The sequence below is a fragment of the Cyanistes caeruleus genome, chromosome 10, assembly GCF_971803275.1.
Source record: "Cyanistes caeruleus chromosome 10, bCyaCae1.hap1.1, whole genome shotgun sequence".
NCBI classification, from domain to species: domain Eukaryota; kingdom Metazoa; phylum Chordata; class Aves; order Passeriformes; family Paridae; genus Cyanistes; species Cyanistes caeruleus.
The window spans coordinates 15,052,279-15,070,735 of record NC_141710.1 but is presented as its reverse complement, the minus strand read 5'-3'; the positions used below and the strand labels follow the sequence as shown (position 1 = coordinate 15,070,735).

Sequence of the window (18,457 nt, the reverse complement as noted above, 5' to 3'; positions counted from 1 at the left end):
GTGTTTAGGGCAGTGATTTTATGGTCTGTTTACTGACCAGGAAGGGTCAAAGCTCGCCCAAAGCTGCACAGATGTTGCCAGGTGTATATAAACATTTATGTGCAGGTACGTATATAGTAAGGCAAAGAACTGATCCGTTTCATGATTCCATTTGTCCTGTTCATCTTCATGAGATTAAATCTCATCTTCATGAGCAGCTTTATGGGCAGCCCTACTGGAGCAGTTGGCTGTGGTCCTATTTGTGCACAGGAGGATCGCTCTTGCCTGGCATGGGATGGGAAGTATCACTGGGCTGACCTCAGCAGCCCCTTCAAAAGGCTACAAAGTATTTGCAGTTATTTTACATCTTCCACCCACCACAATCAGGGCCTTGATCTGCTTGCTAAACTTGGAACAGCACTTTAAGAAACAAACCTCACTGCTAACAGGTAGGGTTTTGTTGGGGGAGTTTCAGCCTGTGAGGGAGCAGGCTGGGTTCGTGAGCATGTGCTTCTGATAGTGTTATCTGTTGGTACAAATGGCACCAACAGCATCTTCTACTTCATCCTGTGCTGGGAGAAGGTCCTGCCAGGAGCTGGGCTGTGTGGGGTTCTGCATTGTGGTGTACTGTGATGGCAGGGGCAGGACCCAGGACATTCAGCAGTCCCTGGTGAGATGTGTAGGTTGCTGCTGCTGCTCTGTTTTGGAGCTGCTGTCACTGCAGCAGAATGTTACAGGATCCAGGGCGCACACAAATGTGTTTACAGAGCAAATAAAGGTGGGAGAGAAAAAAGGAAAGAGTCTCAAAGTGGCTTTGGGTGTTTTTTAAGTGGTAAAGCTGAGAAATTCCTGAGCATATGCAATTAATGTCTGTTTAAACAGAAACTTCTTTAATGGCTGAAATATCAGCTCCTACGGAAGAGCTTTCCTGGTGGGTCTTTTTCATCTCTAGCCGCCTGCCCTGCCAGGGTGTGCAGGGGGATGTCTCCAAAGGTGCTGTGCTTCATGTTTTCAGTTGGGCTCATTAGGTGTTTGCAAAGGGCGATGCCGCCCTTCTTTCCTGGCTTGCTTCCACTTCTCTGACTGTGTGGAGGCAAAAGTGGTCAATTCTTATGAAAACCCACCCATTTGGGTCACGAGGGTCCCATGCCTGATGTAATTTGTTTTTGTGAGATGTTGTTATTTACTTGGATCCTGGAGGAATACAATGCAGAATAAGCTAAAGGGCTTCTCTCCTGCTGGAGCTGTGTGTGCTTTGTCTGTGAGCAGGCTGCTCTCTGAGCAGCAATGCTGGTGAAAGCTTGTGAAGTTCTCAGAGTAAAACCACTGGGGAACGGGGTACGTTGTGGAGGCAGGAGAGGGTGGTAGCCAAGTCTTTGTAGGTTTGACCTGCCTATTAAAACTTCACAGGGTCTTACTGGCTGTATGGATGTCAAAGCAGCAGCCTGCTGTGGACATGATGCTGTTTGTGTGTATTTCACTTGATTTAAAAAAAAAAAAAAGTCATGAGGATGTTTTGAACAGTCTTGCTGAGCACCACTGTCGCCCTTCTCATTAGCTACAGCAGTGACCTGGGGCTTTCTTCTTGTGCTGGAACTTGCAGAGGTATGCTTTTTCCCTTTTTCTTTTTATCTTTTCCTTTTAAAAACACCATTGAAGTGCCTCTCTCATGCTTCAGCAGCAGTTGCTTCAGCCTGTGCTGCTGTCCACGTGCTCATTGGAGGCTCCTTTGTTACTTTGACATAGCTAGCTGTGAGGAGTGGTCTGCAGGACCTGCTGCAGTGGGGCTACAGCACAGTTAAGCTCAGAGATGCACAGGGCCAGATCCATAGCAGGTGTGAAGGGCAGAGTGTGGCACCTTGCAGCCTATTTTGTCAAGGCTGTTATTCTCTGAGTATAAAGAAACCGTGTTGAACTCCTTACAGTTTATATGGCTTTGAAAGCTTGACATGGACATGATGTTCCTCTCGGAGCTGTAGCTGCTGGATCTCTTGGTGCAGTTCGTTTGTTGCTTCTGAGTGCTGGAAATAATGTAGTGCAAACTCTGAAATGTTTGAACAAGCCATGCTCCCCTTGTAATATCTCTTTTTCCCTAGAAAAAACAGGTGGAGATGTTTATCCCTCTCTCCCACCTTCCTTCATCCCAACCTTGGCACTGTTGTCCCACCATTGTGGATCACTTGTGTCATGCACCAGTGTAGTACTTGTCTCTTGAGAACACACCAGTCACTGTTGATTTGCCTCATATCATTGTCCTTGCAGTCCTGAATAAACCCACATTAAGCAGGTGGAGCTGATACACTCACTTCCAACGCAGCTGACGGCAGCTGGGTCAGAGTCTTTCTCAGTGTTTCCTGCCAGAGGAGAAAATAAAGCACACGTGAAGGCAAAATACACGAGTTTTCCCCTTTGTCTCCCCTCCCCGGCACCCAAGTCATGGTTTCCACAACAATGAAGAAGTCTCAGCCAATGTTTCACAGAAGAGGCTGAATTTCTTAGAGTCAATGTTTCCATGTCTGACAAAGTTAAAAAAACTAAAAAAAAAAAAAGGCAGAAAGGGCAGAGAGGCTGCATGCGGTCTGGCAGGCAGCCAGGCAAGGAGTGCTCTTTGGGGTTATTATTAGGCAGATAAGTGTATCAAGAGCTTAAACATCACCCTGGGTCTGACAACCGCGGTGCTCTTTGTGAAATGCTGATACACATTTCATACTTGTGAGAGAATGTATTGTAGCACCTGAAGCCACTTTAAAAAAACATTTTTATTTTTCCTTTTCCCCTGCAGTAACTAGGGTGCCAGCAGATTTCCTGGGAAGTGATTACAGGTACTCCACGGGGAGGTATTGCTAGTTTGGAGCTTGCAAATTCTTTTCCCACTAGCACCTCTGTATTCCTGCCTCTGTTAGGAGCCATGCCGAGAGTTTATACGTGTCAGAGGTGTCCCTGAATGAACTGGACTGCCTTGAAGATTTTCTAACCCCTTCTCAGGACCTGTCACAGCACAGAGGAAGTTTTGGGGCCCATGGGTTGTGGTTTGGAAGGTATGTGTACAGAGGGGTGCTCAGAGCTGTGGGGAGACCCTGTTACCTACACTGCCCTGTAGAAGAGGGGACATGTGAGAAGTGGAGGGACAGACTTTTGATGATGAGAACTGAGATGCAGCACTTAACACACCTGAGTAACAGAACTGATGGAGAACTGCACAGGATGGGATGACACAGGCGGAGCTGCTGGCTGGGAAGTTTCTTCTCAAGTACAGGAGACCAGCAGAAGAATGTCTGTTTGTAATGCTGCTAGATACCATGTATCTGTCTGTGTTCCCATCTATAGACAGTATGTGCAAGGCTATATATAAACGCTGTGATGGCTGGTATTTTGGCTGATACACTCACAGTTTTGTGCCACATTGAGAGATTTAAAAATATCTCCCTGTTCCAGGAACATCTATACCATGGCAGATGTCATCTGGCATGGGGAGTGGCTTCTGTAAAGGGAGCTCAGCATTATTACTATGAGCCTTAGTAGTCTATTAGAATATTTATTGCTTCACTGCCACCACAAGACATGTGAGGTGTGTTATTTCTGCCTGTCAGAGTTTTTTCACACATGCAGGCAGGCAGCATCTGTCACTGCTCACTGCGAGTCACTAGCTTTCATTCTCAATGAACTTTCTTTCCAGCTGGAAGGAAAGCAAAATAAAGGCATCAGAACCACACAGAGCTGAAGAGAAAGGAGTTCATCAACATTTATTTAGCTTGGAGTTGTGCCTCTGAGGACTGTCTTGAATCTGGGTCCTTCCTGGCCAAGACACAGTCACCTTGTGCTTGCTGTTGTTTGATTTCAAGGAGAGTCTGTCGACCTGTTGTGTCAGGCCCTGCAGAAACTTGGTATGAGTCAGAGGTGTCTGTGTTGCAGGAGACAAAGAGTAGGATAGGAAACAAGTGAGAAATTACGTGCTCAGGACTTTCTTTTGGGAGTAGTTTTCAGGTTGCCCAGGCCTCAATTCATCAGCCAAGGGCCTGGCAACACTGCCTCATCCCCAGCTCACGTCAGAATGTGAACAAGTCCTGTTCTTGTGTGTCCTCACAGAGCTGTGGTGTTTTTGTGGTGCTTGTGAAGCATTGGCTGTGCCAGCCATGTTGTGATGGCAGTGCTCAGAGTGTGAATGCTGGCATCACCAGCAAGTTCTGCGTGTATACAGGGGTAATTATCCCTTGGTCATGCTTAGGACAGGATGGAATCTTTCAGACTAGAAGGGCTGGGGAACATGTTGAGGTTTGTCCCTCTCCTTTGTAGAGAGTTTCTGGACCTGCAGAGAAAATAAGGCAGTAAAAACCGTGAAGGAAACAGATGTAAGAAGTCACACCTGAGCCTTGACCTGGGTCTCTTGTTTTGGGCTGCCCTGTGAGGTGTCAGTGCTCTGTTTGAATCCTCCCTTGTGAGCTGCCATGAGATGTTTGTCTGTAACTGGAAGCAGGGGAGCCAAAACTGTGCTGGGTGAGGATGGATGTGGCTGTGTTCACTAGTGAAGGGGGAAAAATGATCAAAGGTGTGGAAAATGGGATTAGAAGCTTCACATGAAGATTGGCCAGGTAGGATACATCTCTGTTGGGCTCCTTATTTGTCTGAGCCCATAAGGTCTTCCATGTTCCCGTCCCAGTTTATGTTGTTTGTTAGGGGGTTGTCAACAGCAGCCAGATGTCCCTGTCTGCTGCTCATTGTGACATCAAGGTGTTATTTGGAGAAGGTTTGCTGCAGAGGCTGGAGGTAGCCTGGAGCTCCATGGTCACTACATTGGTGCCTTGGTAGGTGTTGGAACAGCCAGAGGGTTTCTGCTTCTTGGTGAGGGCCAGTCCAGGAGAGTATTGTGGGTTTACATCTGCTAGAAGCACAAGGGGCACTTGGGTCTGGACCAAGGTAGAACTTCACATTTTCCCATCACTTTAGTGATGGACAGAACCATGTCAGAAGCAGAGGGCTTTTTGTAGGGTTTTTCTATAGAATCTCCTGTTTCTTGCATTCATCCCATAGTTCTGTCCCTGACCCACTCCCTCATGCCAGTGAACACAAGTGATAATTCAAATGAGAATAAGTCTGGTACCTCCTAACCTGGTGATGCACTCACAGTGTTTTCCTGACTGAAGAGGAATGGGAGGAACATGTTTTGGGACTGTCTCCTCCCTGCTGTAGCCGGAGATGGGACAGCAGTGACTTTGGGTTGGTTCAGACCCTGTCCATCCAGCCCAGAGTCCACCTCTGGCCAGCAGCAGCTGCCAGGGGAAGGGGGAAAGCTCTCGGCTTCCCCAGGTGACCAGCAGACAGGCACGGCCCCGCTCGCCACGCTTCCCACTGTGGCACTGCAAGAACCCCGAGCGTGCCCAGCTGGCAGATGAAGCACAGAAAGGCTCGGTGTGGGCGTGCTGGGAGAGCAGGGAGGAGGGTGTGCAGGAACATCTCCGGTGTCGGCTGCCGGAGCGGCAGGAAGCGGGCGGGCAGCGGGGTGAAAGCCGAGCGGGGCAGGGGCGCCGAGGGTCGGCAGCCCCGGCGGGGCGGCACATTGTGTACATTCTGCAGCCCCCGGCACACGGGCAGCCTCGCCTGCTGCTGCCAGCCCGCCTGCTATTTCCGTGTCCTCACACCCGCTAAGCCTCTCTTTCTGCCCTTTTGTTCCCCTCGCCCTGCCCCGCTCTGCCTGTAACTGAGGTGCACTTGTTTATCCATCGGGCTCTACAGCCTATAAACAGGATGTCTCTCTGTTTCCTTTCAGCCCCGTAACACTAAACCGCTCCGGGTGCAGATAACGCCTTAGGAACCTTCCTCCTGGCGGAACGAGCCTGCTGTCGGTCATGGGCAGCTCCGATGAGACAGCACATGCCTGTATATGTATCCATATGCACCTAATAGGGATGTGGTATCAGCTGGCCGCGGTGAACAAATTCACGTTGCTGTAAAGGAAGTAAGAGCATGTTTTAGGCAGGGTGGCTGAAACGAGACACCGATTTAAACTGGATCCCGAATATACAGTTTGTAAAAACAAGCTGTTGTATAAAACCCTAAGCCTGTGAAACCTTTTAGGGGAAAAAATTCTGCAGTTTATTTTGTTTAAGTGATGCTTCCCAAAGATTTTCTCACTATGTTGGAGTCCTGGATAGTGAGAGCCTGACAGTGAAATGGAGCATGTGGAGAGGCATTGCATTAACTAGTGCTTGCAGTACTGAGTGAAATTTTGAATGGGGGAAACAAAATCAGAAGAGAAAAATACTAACACACTATTTCAAAAAAAAATTCTCATTCAGAAAGGCAGTGTTCAGGCTGTGTAAAAGCAGTGAGTAATAAGGTCATTCTTCTGAACCACTTTTTGATCTGGGACCTTGGCAAATAATAATAACAAGCCAAATAGAATTCTGAGATATTCAGTGTCTTAGTTTTAATGTTCAATATGTTCAGTGATTTCTATTGATTGTGGCCAAGTTGTAAGCTCTGCTATAAATCAAGTCCTTTACAGCCCCTGCTTCCTTAAATCTGTAATTTCCTTTAATGTCCTGTCTTCCATTTGAAATAAATGTAAGGTTCTGGGCCTTGTGGTTATGTAGGAATGTTTTGGAAAAAGGAATTTCTTTTCCTAAACAGGAGGTAAATTTTAAACACAGTAAGTTTAATTATATTGGTTTTTAAGCTGATCTTACCAACACTGGAGCTGGACTGATGACTTTTGAACACTTGAAGATGCAAAGCAGGTCTCTAGGAAAGAAGTGAATGTTATCTGATTTTTCTTTCCCTTGGATTGATGTGCCCTTACTTCAAGGGAGTTGTCAGTGAGAGCTCCTGCTTTTGTAAAAGTTTTAAGTTTCTACCCACCACTTGAACCAGGTTGTCAGATCAACATGTCTCGTTTACAGAGATGTACTCTGGATCTGTTACTGAGACGTGGTTCAGAATAGCTATTGAGGAACAAGTTGTTCTGCCACAGCTCTTCTGTGAGCGCTTTGTGTGCGTGCAGCTTCATTCCAAAATGAACATGCCTTTCTTGACTAAGTTCAGGCTATTTTGGAAGGTGGAGTAAGCTCAAACATGGAGGGGGGGGAAAAAAATTCTGTTCTTCCAGAAATAAAGTGATTTGCATTGGGCGTATTTTCGGTGAGCCTTTTGCGTTCTGAAGTCGCTGCCTACCTGGGTGGGTAGATCCTAAACCATGTGGTCGGCCCTGAAAGTTTTGCAATTCGTGTTATGGTGGCAGAGAGTCCTTAGGGAATCAGCTGTTTTCTATAAAAAGCTGGATGATGCTGATTTTAATAGAGGGGTCAGCATGTTTGGCACATGGTCCTTTTGTGTGAGCAGTCTGGGTGAGTGACAGGACTTGTTTGCACCGGTTGCATAAGGGTTTGACACAAATGGATTGGGTGACGGAGCTGATGGCACCTGCCATACAGATGCCATTTAAATAAAGATGTCCCCCTGATCGCAGAAGCATTTACCCATCACAAGGGCTGGCAGTGCTGGGTAATATTTAAGCTGTTTCTCTTAGCTCATGGAAAATAGGAGTGGATTTCAGCGTTGCCTTTCTGGGTGGGCAGTGTGACATTGCCAGCGGTCATGGGCCTCTTGCGCAGTGAGAAAATCTCAGGGGAGCAGGCAGTGCTGGAGAGGTGGCTGATACTCTTCTTCACAACCTGAACTTGTGTTAAGGGCCTGTCCCTGCAGATTTCTGGGACAGTGGGGAGTGCCAAGATTGGGTTTTGCTTTGCTATGGTTCTGAGTAACTGCTCCTGCTTCCCCTTCAGTGTGGCCAACTCCACTGCTTCTTTGGCAAGGTGTTTGCATCCACCCCATCTCATGTTTCCCAGGAGAAAGCAGAGCCAAATGGTGTGAGATCTGTAACTGGGCTAATTGCCACTTGTGTTGGCATGCAGATCAGAGAGAATGCTGCATCAGTGGCAAAGTTTCCTCTTCCCTCTTCCCCACCTGGATGCTGCAGCAGAGCTTGTTGCTGCTCTCACAAAAGCAGTGTGTTACCTCTAGTGTGTTACCACTAGTGTGTTTCCCCCCTCTCTTTTTTTCTCCTTTTAGGAAAGGGGCAGAGCAGGTCTGAAGGGTAAAGCTGGGCTTGGTGGTGAGTGCTTAAAATACTGATGTGTGTTGTAGGAGAGAAAGCAGCATCTCTTTAGAAACCTCAGTGACTGTGAGGACAGCTCCTGAAGAGAGAGGAAAACAAAGTGTTCCATCAATGTATGGGAGATAGATGTTAGAACAATCCCTTAATTTCTCCTGGCTTGAAGTCACTCTGTATATAAAGTAGTTCACCTTCCTGTTTAACCTGTGTCCAAGCAGTTGCTTGCTGTCCTGGCCACCCTAAGATGGTCTCTACTTAAAGGTGCTCTGTGCTCCATTCAGTGAGGCCAGGAGCTGTGCACTGCCCTCTTTTCTATAACCTACTCCACTGCTCACTTTGGCAAACATGAGGTGCTCTTCTCTGACAGTACCAGCCACTGTCTGGTTTGTGCTTGAGCAGAAAGATAAACTGTGCTAAAAACTGTAGCTATTGTCATTGGTGTGCCTGGGAGGGGACAGAAATTGCCTTTGTCACGTTTCAAACATTTTGTGATGCTACAGGAGTTTGAGGAGATGACGTGGCACCGTAATCTCCAAGTGCTCCTACCTTCGTTGGGTTGGTGGCTGACTTTTGACAGCACAAGGAACTTCAAAAAGTTTTTCTTAAACCTTGCACTCCTGATTACTGTGTATTATCCTGGAGTGGCTTCAGAGGATTTGTCTGGTATATCTGAGGAGGTATAGTCAGATGCCTGACTGCTCTGTCCCTTGGGGCGTTTAATAGCAGTAGGGACATGGTATCTCATGTGAGTAAGCTTGGCAAAATACAAAAGAGAACAGCATTTTCTAATGCATTCAACAACGGTGATTGACAGGTGGTAGAAAATAGAGAATGTATGGGCTAGGCATCTTAGTAGGTAATTTCTCTGCAGCATTTAGACATTTTGGTGAAAAATATATATGAAAAGTGCTGCTGTTGTGTAAGAGTAAGGGCAGTGTTGCATTAAACTAGAGGAGAAAGATGAACTGATTGGTTTCCTTACCACATCCCCCTCCTCATCACCCCTCCTTTGCTAACATTTAAAGTGGAAAAAGTCATCTGGTTTGAAAAATGTCACTTGGTTAAATAGAAAAAAAACAACCAACCAAAAACTCAAAGCAAGCATTTGCTACATTGCATGTGGGTGGGATTGTGGGACCTACACAAAAACAATGCTTAGGAGCTGGACTGGCCCAGGAAGGAGTGAGGGGGAGCAGTGTGCAGGGGCTGGATGTGGCAGAGTCAGTGGTTCTGTTGTGCAAACAAGGTGGTGAAAATGGTTCCTCCTCCCAAAACCAAGATGACCTGATTCAGTCCACTGCTTATATAAGAGGAGTAATGATTAATTTGATGGAAAAAAATGAGACCTGATGTAAGAAGAAGATTAATTTGGAGTTTGGAAGGAGGGCGTTGCTAATCCTCGACTCTGAATGGTTTGGGTGGAAAGGGATGTTAAAGATCATCCAGTTCCAACCTCTCTGCCATAGACAGAGACCCCACCCAATAGGCCAGGCTGCTCAGAGCCCCATCCAGCCTGGCCTTGGACACTTCATGGGTGGTGAAAGTCTGTCAAAGTACTTCTAATCATCACTATCAGAGCTGAGATTGTTGCTGTGCTGCGTTCAGAATTATTGCCTGGGTGGAAAATGAGAAATATTTTTGCATGGGAGAAAAAATTCAGAAAGCCTGCCATAAAACCCTGCCTACCATAAAACCCACAGGCCTTTCAGGATCTGAACTTTCAAGCTTTCTAGTACCTTTTGAGTATAAGAAAAATAGTACAATACAAAGCTCTCTCCCATCCAAAACACCAAAATACTGACTAAAAATTATTGTGCACCGCTGTTGTTACTTTGTGATGGGAGATAAATGGAATTCTCCCTGAGAACAAATGGATGGTGACCTCCAGGTGCTGCCCAGAGTTCAGATACTCTCTACTGCTCCATGACACTGCGTGGCTTTGCTGGGAAGAGGTACATTAAGATTCTTGAGGATTTCTTTTTAATCCTGGTGGATGCTATGAAATCTGTATTTTAATGTAATTCTCATGGTCAGTTGAGCCAGTTATCTTTCTATATTTTGGGAACCTAACAGTATTCAGCCTTCCTTGGTGTTTTTATCCTCCTCTCAGTTGCATAACTGGGCCACTCTGTTTGGTTGATAACCCCTGGCTTCAAGCTCTTTAAACTTTCCTGCTGACTTAAGGTATTTCATCCTCTTCCCTCTCTGATTTCCTTATTGCCTACACCCAGCAGACGTGCTCCTGAGATTCTGGGTGTGGGTTACAAGTTCCTGAGAAAATCTTTGGGGAAATAATTAACATGTTGTAACACTGAGTCCCCCTCTCCCCTCCCTGGGGCAAACTGGTGACAGTGAACATTCACCTTCTGAGCTTGTCATGCCTGTCCCAAACAGCAGATACCCTTGATTGGATTCTCTCTCATTTATTTTATTTTGGTTCCTCTTTGTGAGAGAAAATAATGCCCAAACTGCCAAGGAAATAAGGAATTGCAGATGAGTAGCAAACTTTTAAGTCTCTGAGCTGGCTACATCCCTGCTCAGCAAGAAAACAGCTTCTTGCTTGAAAGAAGGTAAAGTGAGTTCTGACTGGAGCTGGTGTAAGGATAAAGCCACTCTGGGCAAACTGGTACATTTGATTCGGTCTGGTTTGAGCTTCAGAGCAAACTTGCATTGGGAAGCAGGAACTTCCAGACCTCCATGATGGGATGTACCTTGTGTGCTCACCTTTCCTATCTGCTTCCTCCTGACCTGAGCAGGGTGAGTGCTGATGAGAGAAACAGCACTCCAAAAAGTCTCCTGCAAACAGCCTGGGCTGGAACAGAATGTTACTCTGGGTGAACAGCTCTTTCTCTGGCATGAGGCACACCCAAAAGTCATTCTGGCTGCTGTAAACCAAGAGTTTCAAGAGTTGGGCCTGAGGATGGGAAGGAAGGGACAACAAGTGGGGTTGAAAAGCTTGGTGGGAATAATGGCCTTTAAAGAAGTGGCTGAGGAAGTTTTGAGGTGGGTGTCACTGAGCAGTTCAGTGCAAGCTCTTAGCATGAAGTGGTGACAAAAACCTCCGGGGTGTTGTACAGCAGTTGCTCAGCCAGTAAGCTGGCCCCTTACTCTGGCAATGATGGCTGCAGAAGCACATGCTGCTGGTGAGACTGAGAGGAAGAAAATGGGAAATACCCAATGTGTCTGCAAAACAAAAGAACCCAAAGAGTCCTTTGATCTCAAGCTTTTGTGGGTTTCTCTTTATTTGGTTTGTTCATGCTCCTTGGAGAATTTCTGGAGTAGCTCCAGAATTCAGCCTTGATGAGATCCACCTTCAGACTTCCAGGCAACATCCCCAGTGGGGCTGTGTGTATGTGGGGAGAGGTCTGGCCGTGGGGCAGGCACTGCTGTTTCTCTGACTGCTTGGACCAGTTCCTAAAGTGAAGTACCAAAAACAAGGCCAGCCAGATTAAGTGTTTCCCCTACCCTTTGGTATTTGTTGTGATGTAAAGCTGGAATGGTTCCTAGAAAGCATTAAAACACAAATAATATTAACCAGGACTGAGAGAGAACAGCCAGTCACTCGGAAATGAGAAATATGTTACGGTGCGAGTGGGTCAGTAGGAATGAGGCCGTCTGGTTTTTACTACTAAATCTGCTACTTAATCCCTTGAGTGCCTCAGTGAAGCCTGGTCCAGCAGGAAAGGGCATGAGCCGGGTGCTTGTCTCTACCAGTTGGGACTGGGAGGCTTCAATTGCAGGTATTGCTGCTGAACTGGAGCATACTGGGCAAGGCTGGCCCTGCATTAAGGTTGTGATATCCTGGGCTGGGCAGCTGATCCCTCTGACTCAGCATATTTGCCTCTCAGCTGAGACTGAGCCAGCCCACCCACCCCAGTGAGGCTTAAAAAGAACATTTCCTTGTAAGGCGTTTGGGGATCCTAGGAGGTTTCATGCTAATCACATGTAAAGTGCTGTCCATCAAATACTCAACTGTTTATTGAGATATTTACCTGGATGATAACATCTCCACCCCTTCCCTCCAATAAAACGTGCTTGATAACTCACATGAGTGCTTGTGAGGCCAAAGGGACAGTCAGCCCTTTTAATCTGTGCTGTCATGAAATAAATTACCCACTGAGCTAATTCCCTCGAGTTTGTCCTAATCTCACCTCACCCTCATCTTTGTTCACATGCGCAAATGCACTGTCAGCAGTATGTAATGTGCTTCCCTTGCAGCTTAAACAATAAATCCTATAAGACCAAAGCTTTGGAGATGGAAATTGCATCGTGTTGGTGGTCTTGGGCATGTGATTCAGGTGACTGAAGGTCAGCTTGAAAGGACAGCACTGACTTCAAAGAAATGTATTTCCTTCTATTGAAATTTCACACTGTAATTTGGGGAAAAATTTTAGTGTTTTGCTTCATGCTAAATAGATGTGTACAATCATGTTTGTGTTTTAAAGTATTTGATTTCTACCATGGTTTCTGCAAGACTTTCTCACAGCAATCATGGGAGAAAGAAACTACTGAAAACCACTGTGTTTTTTGAAATATTTTTTTGACATACTGAAAAGGTTGGCAAGGGACTCAGCATGAGTGTAGATACTGAAACTACCTGTGTTTTTCTCAAGTGTTACCCTTTGTTGATACTCAAATAAACTTGATGGTAGAAGGAGTTTGTTGCTTTGAAGTGAGAAGTTGCAGCATCCTGCAACTCCCCTCCTCCTGTCTCTTTGTCACTTCTGTTTTTATTTGATCTGTTGTCACCTTTGGAGGAAGATGATGTCTTTGCCTGCAGGAGCTGAGGGAGGAGGACAGGCAGGCTCCTGGTGTGTTTCTGTAACAGAAATCCATATTTAAATGACAGGCAGTAAACTTCTCTATTTTCTTTTTGCTTTTGGATGGTGTTCTGTTTTATATGTTGGGACGCTCCACTTCCCTGGGACAGGCTTACAGCAGTGGCTTTCTTCCCTGCAGTCACTATGTGGTCTCTGTTTCTGTAATTTGTCTGATCAGCAGATATTTTGACATCCATGTATTTTGAGAGGGGAAGACAGGCATTTAGCCTTCAGTTGGAACAAGCTCAGCATTACTGTACATTTCCTGTTCAGTGCAAGACTCCCACAGAGACCCTCCAGTTCAAACCCGTTCCCTTCTATGTGGGAGTGCATGTTGAGACTTTTCCTCATGCACTCCGTGGGCTCCTGGCTACTGGAGATGCAGAATCCCTTTTCATGGAGTGCTGGAGGTCACAGAGTGGGGGGAAAAGCCCTGAAGTTGTGTTGCATTAGGGAACAGTGTTGCTTGCTCTCCTCACAGCTGCCTGGGTAAGCAACACTTTTGGTCTTGGCTTTTTGCACAAAGCAGGAGGATCAGGCATCCCCACTGCTTCTGGAGCCTGTTCCACCACTCTGGGGAGAGTAAGTTTAAAGGCTGGTGTGGGTTTGAATCAGACACTAATCTGGGGCATAGAGAAGTTGTAGGTGTGCTGGGAGTGTGTGGTTTGCTGGCCTGATCCTCTTCTGATTCCTGGAAAAGGGCTTGTTCTTCAACCTTGATATCCTGAATCTGCAGAGTTTTCTCATAATAATAATTTCACTGGGTGGCATCTATAAGAAAGAAGAGGATTTCAAGAGGTAATACAGTTATCTTGTACTGCTGAGCTGACTTGAGTTTTGTTCAGCTGGGGCTTCCCCAAATGGAGGGTTGGGTTGAGCCATTGGACTGGTGGTATCCAAAGTCTGGCCACACACCATTTGATGTCGTGCTGTGAAGTGCTCCTTCTCCTGTGCTGTCTTCAGCATTGAAGAGTTTGATCCCTTGTTTGGGTTGGAAAGTCATTGAAGGAGAAGGGAAGGTCCAGGGCTTGGAAAGGATAGTGTGCATCCCTCTTCTGGGTGAGTAACCCAGAGGTGGGTGGATGTGGGAGCAGCTGGACTGTAATGTAGGTTATTGAGGAACAGGGAATGGTGAACCCCCTAGAGGGGTTTGGGCGCTGCCACAGTAATCATCAGTGTCAACATCTGGCACATCAGTTTTTCCATTAGGATCTCTGTTCTTTGTGGGATTTTAATATCTTGGCTATTTCAGATTGTGCTGAGAAACAGCATGCCGCCGTGCAGGCACTCAGGATACATTGGTTGTTTGCAAACACAACATATATAATAATTTATTTCACTGCCTTGAGAATAGGCAAGATGGGAAAACCAAGCTCCCACGTAGTAGGAGTTCTTTTCTATCAGCCAAGCTGTAGGAATGATGTGCTTGCAATTAACATTATCTAATAGCAAGACAGTAGCTGGCAAGGGGAGGGGCTGGCCAAAGGGGCTTTTTTTGGCTGAGGTTCTATCTTGAAGCACAAGAGCTCCTTGGTAGTAGGGCAGGTTCAGGATAGTTTAGCAGTTGTCCATACCCAGTGAGGTAGAAGGCCGGGGGGAAATCACTGTATTCCTCACAGGTAACATGGAGAGATGTTGAAACCTGGTGTCCCATTTGATGCTGAGAGACTTCCTGCTTGTAACTCGACATGTCTTTGGTCATGGGGACAAAACTTCGTGGTGTTTTGAGGCATCACGACGTTGGGGTTCACAATTCAAATTCCACCAGCAGAATTTGTTCAGAAGGGACCAGTGAAAGGCCCTCCTGGTCTCTGCTGTCCATTCACAGCCCGGGACTGGTCCACAGTGTGATGTAGAGCAGATGGAACTGAGTCTAGGGAGATTTTCTGCTCTTGGACACATCTGCAGCTTCAGTGTGCTGAAGTGTAGGCTCTCTCATGAGTCTTAGTTTTAGACTTAGCAAGTGATGCTAAGAGCTGAAGCTTCACAAAGTCCCTATCTGAGATAAAGCACTTCCAGACTTCAGTTTTCCTCAAAGCTCTGGGTGAAACACTGGTCCATAGTGAGGCACAAAGTTCAGGTGGTCTGGTTTGCAGCCAGGGCTTTCTTGGGGCCATGAGCTGCATATGTGTTGTGTAGCAACCCTGCAAAACAAGATCTGGTTTAAGAGAGTATTTTTGTACAGGAAAGCACGTAAGTATATGCTTAGGTTCTACGGAAGTCAAAGCAACTTAAGCACATATTATAGTTAATCAGGAGCTTAAGTGATTTTCTGAGTTGGCCTAGATCTGGAATGACACAGGGCTCTCCTGAGTTGCAACTCACAGCCCTATCCTGTAGTTTCTTCCCAAGGAAAGTGCTGATTTATTTATTTTTAATTCTTGCCTTAAAGAATGGCTGTTTTGGCCTTACTCCATTGCAAGTTACTGGAAAGGAAGATGTGAAGAGGTAAAGCACTCTGAGCAGCACAGTCCTTTTGAAATAACAAAGAGAATTCATACCATTTATTTCAAAAGGATTCTGTGCATCAAGAATAACGATGTAACAGGGATGTTTCACTGAAGGATACTGTTGGAGTTGAAATGCTGTCTGGTGTGATCAGAATTCCTGCTTGGAACTGATGCTGTGTAATGTGCTTCTATAGATTTCTTCCCTTTAATATGATTTTTTTTTTCCTCCTTTCTGAAGTCTCTTTGCCATGAATGGGATATTTGCAGTCTGGATTTGAATTGAATGCAATGTTGTGTAATAAGAACAATAAGCAGGTGCATTGTATAAAATTAAAGTGGAAAACTACTGCCTAGAAGGGAAAAGTAATGTGGTTACTGCTGCATCTTTTCCCCATATGAGCATTGTTCCCAAGCACTTACGGGTTTCCCAGTGTGATAGGTTTATTTAAGGTAAACTCCTATTCAGGTGAATGGGACACTGCTTCTCAATTGATTTTTTAGTACAACTTTTTGTGGTTAGAACAATAGACACTGCTAATATATAGGTTCTTTGTAAGAAGACTAACATTTTGCCTGTAAGTAACAGGATCATTTGATGAATGCTTGAGTGTTGCTAATGAAAAGGGGTGGGAGAGGAAATTACCTTTAATAAGGAGTTTAAGTGACATTTTTCTTACAGAATGCCACTGCTCTTGATTTTCACAGAAGCAAGGAACCCAAGGGTGCTTGTGAGGCAGGTGTGGAGCAGCTCCTGAAGACTTGCCTTGGCTACCCCTGTTTGTGCCTCAGTGCTTACCCCATCCTTGTTCTTGAGCAGGTCGCTGCTTCCTGGGGCACACCAGTCCTGGCCAGCAGCATCCCTTGCTGCCTGAGGACAGCCCAGCAGATGAAGTTCTGGTGTTCCAGCCCATGTTTGCAGAGCACTGTCTGTTCTTGTGTTTCATGTCCCTGTTCGGCCTGGCCAGGAGTGAACCCTTGTCTTGACCTGCAGCATCCTCTGGCAGGAAGGCTGCCAAGTGGCTTCCAGCTGAAAACACAGTTTATTAGGAAAGGAAACGAGTTACTTTTTGGCTTGCCTTTTGGACCCCTGGCCTCCAGACTAGGCAGGAGTCCTTACTGTAGTTAATCCAGCCTTGCTGAGACCAGCAGTGACCTTGGGTGCTTTTCTGATCAAGTCCTCTCTTGAGTGTTGGCTAGAGCAAAACCTTCCTACTTTAGGTCACCTTAAAGAGGAGGTTTGCTCCTGTGAATGTGCCTGAATGACCCACTTTTACTGAGGAAAGTTTTCAGGTAATGTTTAAAATCCATGCTAAGTCCAGTTAATACAAATTATACTTTAGAAGCAGGAGGACATGGTCTCAGGTCTTTCAGCTCCATGTATGATGTGGTGCTGAAGGCTTGTTTGCTCTGTGCTGACATCTCCTAGCTGGACTGTTCATGTTTCTTTGCAGCAAGTGACCATTATATTTTTATTGCAAAAAATTGTCTTGTCAGTCTAGAAGGGTCACAGACTGCCTTTTGGGAGTCAAGGAAATTGGCAGAAACTGGGAAGTGTCAGTTTTGAACTACTGAGAGCTGTTCAGGAGTGTCTGGTCTTTCTGAGAAGCAGCAGTTCATAGGTTCCCTTGGTGCCTCATGGCTTGCTCATGCTAAAATGGGAACAAAACCCAAAGCTTGCGGTGTCACCCTAGAATGGTTATTGGTTCCTCATTTAAAGTGGAAAGGCTTGGGTTCTTGGGAGTGTGTGTTTGTGATAGGCTGGAAAAAGGAGCAAACCAGAATTTTTTCCTTGACTTTAGTGCTTTGTGTCTATGATAACCCACTGTAGGTGCCCAGATTTCCCTCTCTGGAAAAGCAGTTATAGTTTATTGTTAATGACATTTGTAACAAACTTGTTCTTGCATTGTACAGGTACAAAGTTTAAGTCCTTTGTGATTTTGAGATATTGGCATGTTTAACCCCCCAATAAATTCCAACAGAATAAACTCTCCAACAGAAGTCTTAGTTAGAGCTATTGTAGTTCATGGGAGCTACTGGTTCTGATGTTGCTTCTGCCTTGAGCTGCAGTGGGTTATTTCACTGATATGCTGAAGCTCTGGAAGCTGCTCAGGATGTCACCAGTGGCTCAACTATTAATGGAGAAATACAGGTATATGTCACAGAAGGTGAGGGAGAACTGAGTTTGAACCAGATACATTTTAGGAGAAGAATATGCAGATTGCCCATTGTAATTCTTTCAGATGGTAGTAAAGCTTTTAGGTAAAGGCATTGCTCAGCACTTGCTCAGCACTTGCCTGATTTTGGCCATCTAAGCACAAGGGGATCCTTCTGCTGGAAGTGGAAGCAGTTTTTTAAGAGGAGAGCAGTCTGGATTGGCATCAGCCATAGTGTTAGTTCCCATCTGCCTGTGCAGGCATGGACATTACTTGCATTCAAAAAACTGACATGGAAGGTCACAAACTCTGGAGTGAGAGGAGGAGTCTTTCTCAGTGCATTCCTGTGTAAGAGACAAGCTGTAGCATCTCTTTCTAAGGACAGGATCTAAATAATCCTAATTTTTTTTTGGCCTTTTTTTGCGTGTCTTGTGGCCACAGCACCTTCCTTACTGGCTGCCACTTCCTCAGACCTTCCTGCTTCTGTGCACTTCCCCTAAGCTGCAGCCTATTTACCCGCTGCCAGACTGTACCTGGTGCAGCCATCATCCCACATCCTTTAAGCATCCCCTTCTTTTCCATCCAGGAATGAGTGTGCTGGGGCAGTGCACCTCCAAACTTCATGTCTTGTGTTATTTTTTTTCTATACCCTTTTGAGGGGTTCTGTTGTTTTGTGTGTGGTTGGTTTTGGGTTTCTTGAGTGGCTGGGGTTTTTTTTTTAGCTTCTATTTCTCCTGTCTGCAAAGCAGGGGATAGGATATAATACTTTCCATGGTGGGGCTGTGAGGCTGCCTGGCATTGGTTCATTCTCACAGCTGAACAGTGGCTGTGTTGTGTTGGCCACATGTGCTCCCAGCCTGCTCAAAAGGCAAGGCAAAGCCCTTTAACTGAAACCACCAAGAAGTCACGTCACCTGAATCTGTTAAGCCATGTGTCTTTTGGTCACCT

At 45.9% G+C, this 18,457-nt stretch overlaps 1 protein-coding gene and 1 long non-coding RNA gene across 19 annotated transcripts in view; one reads left to right on the top strand and one right to left on the bottom strand.

Moving 5' to 3' along the window:
- Positions 1-18,457, top strand: part of LPP (LIM domain containing preferred translocation partner in lipoma) — a 327,364-nt gene that overhangs the window by 33,455 nt on the left and 275,452 nt on the right. For 4 of the 18 annotated variants that reach the window (XR_015274477.1, XR_015274481.1, XR_015274480.1 and 1 more), the window contains exons 1-2: positions 4,713-4,781; positions 5,744-5,932. The exons of 10 other annotated variants lie outside the window; for them this stretch is intronic. The gene's annotated coding sequence lies outside the window, so the exon portion shown is untranslated. Of the gene's footprint in view, positions 1-4,712; positions 4,782-5,743; positions 5,933-18,457 lie in introns of those variants that run through there. 4 more of the 18 variants (XM_086843857.1, XM_086843856.1, XM_086843864.1 and 1 more) reach the window with 1 other exon arrangement.
- LOC111933447 (uncharacterized) lies at positions 3,698-4,432 on the bottom strand. Its single transcript, XR_002866705.2, has 2 exons — positions 4,343-4,432; positions 3,698-3,880 (listed from the first exon to the last, which is right to left on the bottom strand). It is a non-coding gene; the product is annotated as an uncharacterized LOC111933447 (long non-coding RNA).